Genomic DNA, 8,468 nt, shown 5'->3' with positions numbered 1-8,468 from the left:
TTCTGAATGATACACATGTAAAAACAAATGTTTTTAGTTGAATGACTGCTTTTTTGCTTGAAGTTGCTAAGACTTTCTGAGCATCTTTAGAGCTGACTTCTATAAGACTGAAACTGTCTTTAGGTATTTAATATATATTTGTTTAATTAGGTTATTCTCACCTAATCTGGGAAATTAAGAGACAATCGGCCTCTGCTTGTCTTTAGATCCTTGGTTTTAAAAAAACAGCAACAACAAAAAAAGCTTAGGTATAAGTAATCTCTTCCTGAACGAAATTACTAAATTTTTTATACTTTGGGTTTCAGAAAATTGGGCTTAGTTCTATTATTGTCCTTTCCTTCTTCAGATTTTGAGAATTTAACCCAATTTATTCTGTGATCCTGAGTGTCATCAGTGTGTTAGAAACTTAGCAATTTCTTATGAGAAATTGTGAAAACAACCATTAACCATCACTTTCTGGACCGACTGTATTTGAGGCATATTTGAATATACAGTATTTTGTTGGTGTTTTTGAGCAAACTCGTGCATAGGAATAGTGTCTTTAGGAGACATAAACCATGGTCCTATTTATTGCTCTTTTGCTGAATTGTAATGAGATTGGAGCTTAAAATCCTATAGCTATATATGCTGAATCACTTCCTTTGGGCCCTTGACCACAGTGAATTTCCATGTCACTTTTACCTACTCACACAACTATTTTGTAAAGTTTATTTTCACCATCAACTTTTCACTTAGAGTTACCTGTGATCTTAAGATTTTAATTGTGCAGTACTTGCTCTGTCACAGTCATTTATAATGACTTTAATGAGATCAGCTTACATGTTAGTATCCGGAAGGCTCACGGTTTGAGATGTGCTTATTTTCCCTAATTTCGTTTTCTCTTAAACAACTTCTATATCCACAACACTAGGTGAAATGGATTTTGGTCCTAGGATGGCTGATTTTTTTTTTTTTTTTTAATTAGCCTTTGGGATAGAAGTTGTTTAAAAGTCTTTGAAAATGTAAAGAAGTTATATTCACTGGCTCTCCTTTCACACACATACTTATCCCCCTGAAATACACCCAGTTTGCTTTTGGACCCCATGTTCCTCTACCCATAATTGTGTGCTTTAAGGTGTTTAGTGCCCTTATCATAACCTCTTCTTGTTAATGAGGTCGAATTGGAAATGCAATATTTAGGTACAGTAGCCCTTTAGAGACACAGTCTTTCCTCATCCACCCACCCCAAGACATATCACTGAGACCTGTACATGTTTGTACACGGTTTTCCAAACCTCTACGTAAATAGCTTTTGGTGGTGGTGACTTGGCCCCATCACTCACATAGTTCAGTTTCCTTAGAGCCGCATTTGCTATTAACATGACTCAGGAGCTGCATGATTACAGCAGCTCGAAGCCTGTTGTTTAACGTAATCTTCTAACTCTGAAATCAGGTGTGCCAAGGAGCAAAGGTTACAAGCAAATGAGCTAAAGGGAAACAGATGCCAAACTTAGTCATGATTCAGATAGACTGAGAACATTCTCTATACTTAATGGCTTTTGATCCATTTCTTCTAACCCAGTCATTTTCAATGACAATTACGGAGTGGCAATTTCACTAGCCTCTCCCTTGGAAGAGGAAGAAGAAAAGCATCCCTTCAGTCTGCAGAATTCCCAGGGAAGGTCCCCAAAGTGAGGCTACAGCACAAAGAAGACTCAGGGAGTGCAGGTGAGTGGAAGAGGGTGTTTCTTCTTTGCGGGTGGCCTGTGAACCAGGAGCTTGTGAAGGAAAGGAGCTGGGTTGGCGTGAGCTGTAAACCTTTCCAAGCTGGTGAGGGAGCTTGGAGGGAGTGACTACTGATCCCAGCTGCTTGGTGAGTGAGTCACTGCCCTGAGGGCAGAGCCTGCTCAGGGAGGGGCCTGAGTCTGGCCCACAGAGTTCCCCAGGAGCACCAATGGGTAGACAGATATTTTCCTGGCAGTTTACCTGAGCAATTCAGAGAGGCAATTATCTCTAAACAATGCAGATGGAAAGCCAGAAGTAGAGCAGGAGCTGGGTCAGTTTGCACTGAGTGAGATGGAGGTTCTGAATCTGCTCGTAGGCTGCGGGGCCCAGGAACACCAGGGAGAAAGTTCAGACTCTGCTGGGAAGAGTGGCTGAGGGCGACAGACCACGGGAGAACTTGGTAGTGTCCCCAAGAGTTACAAGTCCAGCAAGAGACTTCAGCATCACAGAAGCAGTCTCAGGGAGAAAATGGAAAATACAAAAAGAAAAGAGGGGTCCGTGGGTGGGATGCATCCAGCCCATTCTAGACTGTTTCCTTATTGAGATCCACCTGTGGGGATGCGACAGTCATCCTCTGTGGGAGGGGAAAGAGCCCTAAAGATCTCTGTGTCCAACCCCTCATCGTCACAGTGGAGCCCAGTGAGGAGAGATGATTTGCCTAGGGCCACACAGCCAGTGAGTTGTAAATACAAATCAGAACAGCCTGCTGTTTACCACTAGGATTTAAGCACGTGATCTGCTGAGTTTGCTCCTTGCAAAAGGTTGAGGGTGACTTGCCATAAGATACAAAGATTGAGCAAACACCATATGCAGAGGCAGGTGATTTCTGAGAAAGCGAGAGGAGCTGGCGGTCATACTTGTGAAACGGTTAATAAGCAGGTTTTAGTAATCAGATTGAGCTTGGCCGGGCAACATTGAGCTTGGCCAGGCAACAGACTGGAGAGAAAGATAAGGTGTGGTTTTTACCATTCATCATCCTTACACAGCAGGACCTTAAGAACTGGAGAGTCTCAGGAGTGTGTGTGTGTGTGTGTGTGTGTGTGTGTGTGTGTGTGTGTGTGTGTGTGTGTGTTCAGCTTTGGGGAGGAAAGGACAAGAGGATCTTTGATAAAAGATGGAATATATGCAGAGAGCCTGGGTTTCCTCCTTGAACTCAAATAATACTGGCATTAACAGATAAAAGGAGGAGAAAAAGATGAAAGTGTTTTCCAGTTGGAAATCAAAGAAAATGAATGTGTAACATATTTTTTCAAACATTTAACAGTAAGTCCTTTAAATGAGACATTTTAGTTCATTGAGTATGAAAATGTACCTGATTTCACTGATTCAAATGATGAAGAGTTATAGGAAGTAACAGAAAAGTCAAATCAATATGAGTAATGGGCAAGAAGGTAAAATAAAGAAGTGGGCAAATTGGGACGCTTGGGAACATTCGATGCTTTGTTGTTGATGGTGGCTCGGAGGGGGCCTCTGGTCAGATTGCACCCCTGGCGGCTACAGGAACATGGATTGGGGCAGGGGTGCCATGCTGGAGAGAGGGATGCACTGGATAGAACTGGATGGAAAGGATGACAGCAGCAATAGGGAGAACGTGCACCAGAAAGGACCATGGAATCGCTGTGGGCGGAAATTCCATTCTCAGACAATAACACTGTGCGTGGAGGAATATACTGGAGGCAACTTGACCTGAGTAATGAGGCTAAGAGACAAACGTGAAAGCTGCACTTGAAGATGCAGAAGCTGTAAGGCTGAGGCAGAAGCCAGCTCCGTATTTTATAAATCATTCTCCTAGATGCCCGGGCTCTATAACCTGAGGTCAATTTGACATTCTCTCCTCCTCACCCAGACACATTCTGTTGGTTTCTTCCTGCCATCGCTTTCCTTGGTCGATTCCCTTTTGTTCTATTTTAGTCTCAACACTTCATTCTCAGACACTGGCATGACATCCCCACTGGTCTATCTACTCCTAGGCTCTTCACCTGCGTTTTGTTGGAAGAGTGCCTTATAATGTGCTCGGATTTGACTGTATCCTCTTTACCCCTCTCATTAGCTACCAGGAAATAAGGCTGGACCCACCCTAGCCATCCAGCAACACCTTCCTCTTCTCACATTGACTGCCCTTCATGCCTTTTCCTTTCATACATTCCAATTCCCTTTCCAGCTTTGGAACACGCAGCTTCCTCCTCCCTTTTACCAGTGTTCTTTTCTCCCTCTTACGTCTCACAGCAATGTAAGCACAACAGTGTACTTCTTATCAAACAGTACTGAGTGTTTAGGTGGTTTAAACACAGGCTGGGGTCTATGGAGGGATTTGATTCTAAATCTAATCTAGGTCACAGCCATTGTTTTATCACACTTGCCCCCTTCTTCCTTATCTCCCTCCAAAGCTATCAAAATGCATTGCTTTTTAAGGTTGACACCTCCTGACATAGTTGACATCCTGTCCAAAATTTACTTATTTCGCAACTTTGGGCAAATACATAAACCTCTCGGCATCTCGCATTTTCACCTGTCAAATGAATAATACCTCATAGGGTTGTCGTGAAATGAAATTCCCTGTTAAAGCGCTAGACACATGATAAATGCTAAATAAAAGGTTATCACCATCATTAATATGTTGTCTGAGGACCAATTTCTGAGTGAAGTAAGCGAGCTATTTCAGTTCCTCCTGTGATCTCATAAAACATACACAACACTGGCTATTATCGATAGCCTCTTACCTATTAAGGATCTTTCAGCTTTTTAGATGATATATTGGCATTCAGGAAGCAAGACTCCTCTATCTGCATTTGGTGAAGTAGAAAATAAAACAAACTCAAAAGACCTCTCAGCTAAGGCATCCTTAGGAAATCATTGCAACCTCTCTGTAAATTGGGATGATGAGATCTCATTTGCACAATTATTTGTCCAACCTCCTCTCCAGACCTACTGACCCAACTGAACTTTTGATCTTTCCCATCCAGCACCACTTCCAGCTCTCTCCACCTCTACTCTTGGCCATTCCTTGTCAATCCCGATGCCGCCTTTTCTTTTGTCTCACACGTCTTTCCTTTGCTGGTGTTTCCCTGAGTCCATCCTAAGACCACTTTCCTTCATGCTACATGCTCTCTGAGCCATTTTGTATGGTCAGTTGACCTCACCCAGCATTTTCTATGCTGAAGATGCTCAATAGTAACCTCTAATCCTCACCTCTCTCACAGACCCTAGCTCTGTATTTTTCTCCCTAGACAGTCCACTCAGACAACCACAGGAATGAAACCTCAATGCACATAAACTAAATGGCCTCCCTTTCCCCATATTTTCCCCACCCCCATTATTTCCTTCCTCAAATAACAATATTTCTTAGTCTTTCTCTTTGATTCAACTAATTTTCAATCATATTACAATGATTCTGACTCAAATATTTCTCAGATTTGGCCCTCTTCTTTCTTTACCTTTCTCTAGCCTCTTGTCATCTCTCACTTATTTTATTATTATTATTTTTTAATATTTATTTATTTGGCTGCACCAGGTTGGCATGTGGGATCTTTAGTTGCGGCACGCAGGCTCTTTTAATTGCCTAGTTGCGGCATGTGGGATCTAGTTCCCTGACCAGGCAAAGAACCCCGGGCCCCCCTGCAGTGGGAGCACAGAGCCTTAGCCACTGGATCGCCAGAGAAGTCCCTCATCTCTCATTCAGATTAACTCAGTAGCCCTGTCTGGTTTCCCTGTACCTCTTCTCTAAGCCCTCTGGTCTTGTGCTCCATTTGTCTTTCTAAAACCCAAATTTGGGCAAGTCATATGCATGAGTTAAAAATGCCAGTGCCTCTCTAATCGCCCAAAGATTACAGCTCAAGCATCTTGGCATTGAATCTGGGGCCTTTCCCTCTATCCCTTACCAGCCTCATCTACCACAGTCCCTCCATTGGCCTCTTCTACATACATAGCCAGTCACTCCGACCTACTCCCTAATCATCTTTCCAGTCTCAATGGCCTTCCACTCACTATACCTTCTGCCCCAAATCCCCTTTCCTCCCTTCTCTACTTATCCAAAATTTGCTATGCTTTGTGAGTCACGCCCTGGACTCTGAAGCTTTCTTAGTCCCAGCAGACATGCCTGCTACACCTGTTAGACGTACATCATACCTTGTGCTGGTGACTGGTCCTGCACAGCATTGCCCTCCTGTAGTGTAACTGGTCGTTTGTGTTGTCTGACTCCCTCGCAAGACTGTGAGTTCCCTGAAACCTGGAAAGATGTTTGATTTATCTTTGTGTTCACCCAGTGTGGTTGCTGCCTGTAAATCCCCGCTGAGTGATGGAATCAATGTCTGCCTTCATTTCTCAGGACTTCGTTATGAAACTCAGATGAGAGGGTATTTTTGAAAGAACATTATAAACTAAACGACAAATGCGAGAACTAAGATATCCCAGACTTTCCCTCTGGGCTAAAATGATACCACTTCTGGGTGAATGAAGGAGATTCTTCACTTCCAGGAAATCAGACTTATTCTTAATTAATCAAGACCATTTAAGACATGGAGTGGAATCAACAAAAGCCAAATTGTCTTTTGCAGCCTGTTTTTCTGCATTCTGTTAGTGCAAATGATGTTAAAATATGCATTTCAAAATACATTCTAATGGACTATCTCAGAAATATATAAGTAACTAATTAATAATGTAGCTAACAGGAACAGAAAATACAATAGCATTCTAACAGATTTTAGAGCATTTTTTTACACAAGCATAGAGACTGTACAGAGGGTTGCAATGGCAGGAGGGAGGAAAATACTAAATGAGCAGGACTGTTCAGAGCCTGAAACACAGGAAAGCTGAGTGGAGATGCAGAGGCCAGCTCTTGGCTCCTGAACAATCTGTTTGAATTGGGAAACTATGGTGGATGTAGCTGTCGCTAGAGAAGTGCTGCGGCTAGAGCTGCCAGATTTAGCAAATAAAAATATAGGACAGCCCCCTATTGCAGGACGCATACTTATACTAAAAAAATTATTTGTTGTTTATCTGCAATTCAAATTTAACTGAACACTGTATTTTTTATCTGGCAAAGTAAGCTGCATCCTAAATGACTTTAATATCGTTGAACCTGATCTCAGTGGCTCTAGGGCATTTAGGAGAAAGAATTATTATGGGCTTTCTTGCTGTAAACAACCAGGATACTTTAAGGCCACAATTAAAGTGGAGGTGGACTGCCATCTAATGGAAAAAGGGTGAGAGTGCAAGCTGAAGTTGGAGACAGTTTTTTTTCTGGAGTCTGCAGGGAAGGATTCTCTTCTGGCCAGCTGCACCCTCTGAGATTGCACTGTTGGAGGGTATCACATCAGGCGGATGGGGACTGGGGCGGGGGAGAGATGATGTGGGAGGAGTGCTGAAACGCACATGCCCTGTGATCCAAGGAGAGGAGTCACCTGACCGCGGCTCTCCAGCATGCAGTGTCAGCTTCCTCACTCCCACCAAAACCAGAACAAAAGCTAGAGCTAACTCTAGCCCCAAATCCTTCCAAACAGGGATGGCTCAGAGGCATGTGGAGCTATGATGTTCTGGGGGTGTAATCACAGATAATTTTAACGAGGAATGAAAGAAGTCATCCAAAGGTAACCATGTGGCCACAAGCTCAGATTTTAAAAGGGCTGGAAAGATGTAAAAGTTAAAAGGAAGCACATCCTGGAATTTCAAGGACCATATCTCAAAGTGTGGAGCCCAGAAGAAACTCCGTGCTGCAAAACATCTAAAGACCAAGACTAACAGTGAGACTAGCAGTGATAGTAATAAAACCAAACTTGGAACAGGGAGAACAGGGAAAAGATAAATGTACTTCTCAAGGCAGACATTATAAGGTCGACATATAATACTGAGAAAGCAGAAGCACTTGACTCTTCTTTTAGCCTCTCTTCTCCAGAAAGGAAAACATTCTAGAAATTAAAAGAGTTGGACCAAAAACACAGGATGGTCTTAAAATCCAAACATGAGTCTTATAGCTGATTTATATTTAATTATAGACTATATTTAATTCTACATTTCTTCCAGAGCAGAACAGGAAATGATCTGTAAGATCTAATAAAGGCAGTTGTCCTAATTTTCAAAGAGATGATTTGTAGAGACTAAAGGAGAATAAATTTAGTGTAAAATTCTCCTAAATTGCTAGAAGAGATTATTGAAAGATCTTTTGTGAACATTTTGATTAAAAATAATCATAAAAGAGAGGACATCTACACAATGCAACGTGGTGAGTGTGCGTGTGTGTGTGTGTGTGTGTGTGTGTGATTTACAGTAAAGGTTCACAGTGACCTGTAGTCCCACCAAAATCAAACCAAGCCAAACTACCAAAAAGTCAAAGTCAAGCTATGGGACTGCTCTGGCCCTTCAAGGAGTACGTAAAGGCACATACGTGTCCGTACGTAGGCTTACACACATATGTACGTGAATGTACACGTGCACACGTACAGACACACACACGTGTACACGTACACACACAAACGCATCTGAAAACCTCAAGCATGTCCCATAAGAGGTTCCCGTCCAAAACAGAGCAAGGCCTCATGCAACGCAGCCCCCCCAGAACAAGCAACCCGATGGGAAAAGTGGGCAGGAGGCCCGAACAGAGCAGACCAGCCCAGGCATTTTCATCCACAAGGAAACAAAGCCAGAAAAAACCAACAGAAAACAACGCACACAAAGGAAACAAAGCAACAAGGACAACAACCACCACCACT

The sequence above is a fragment of the Hippopotamus amphibius genome, chromosome 4, assembly GCF_030028045.1.
Source record: "Hippopotamus amphibius kiboko isolate mHipAmp2 chromosome 4, mHipAmp2.hap2, whole genome shotgun sequence".
In the NCBI taxonomy this organism is placed as follows: Eukaryota; Metazoa; Chordata; class Mammalia; order Artiodactyla; family Hippopotamidae; genus Hippopotamus; species Hippopotamus amphibius.
The sequence above is the reverse complement of the archived record's forward strand: the minus strand, read 5'-3'. Positions refer to the sequence as shown.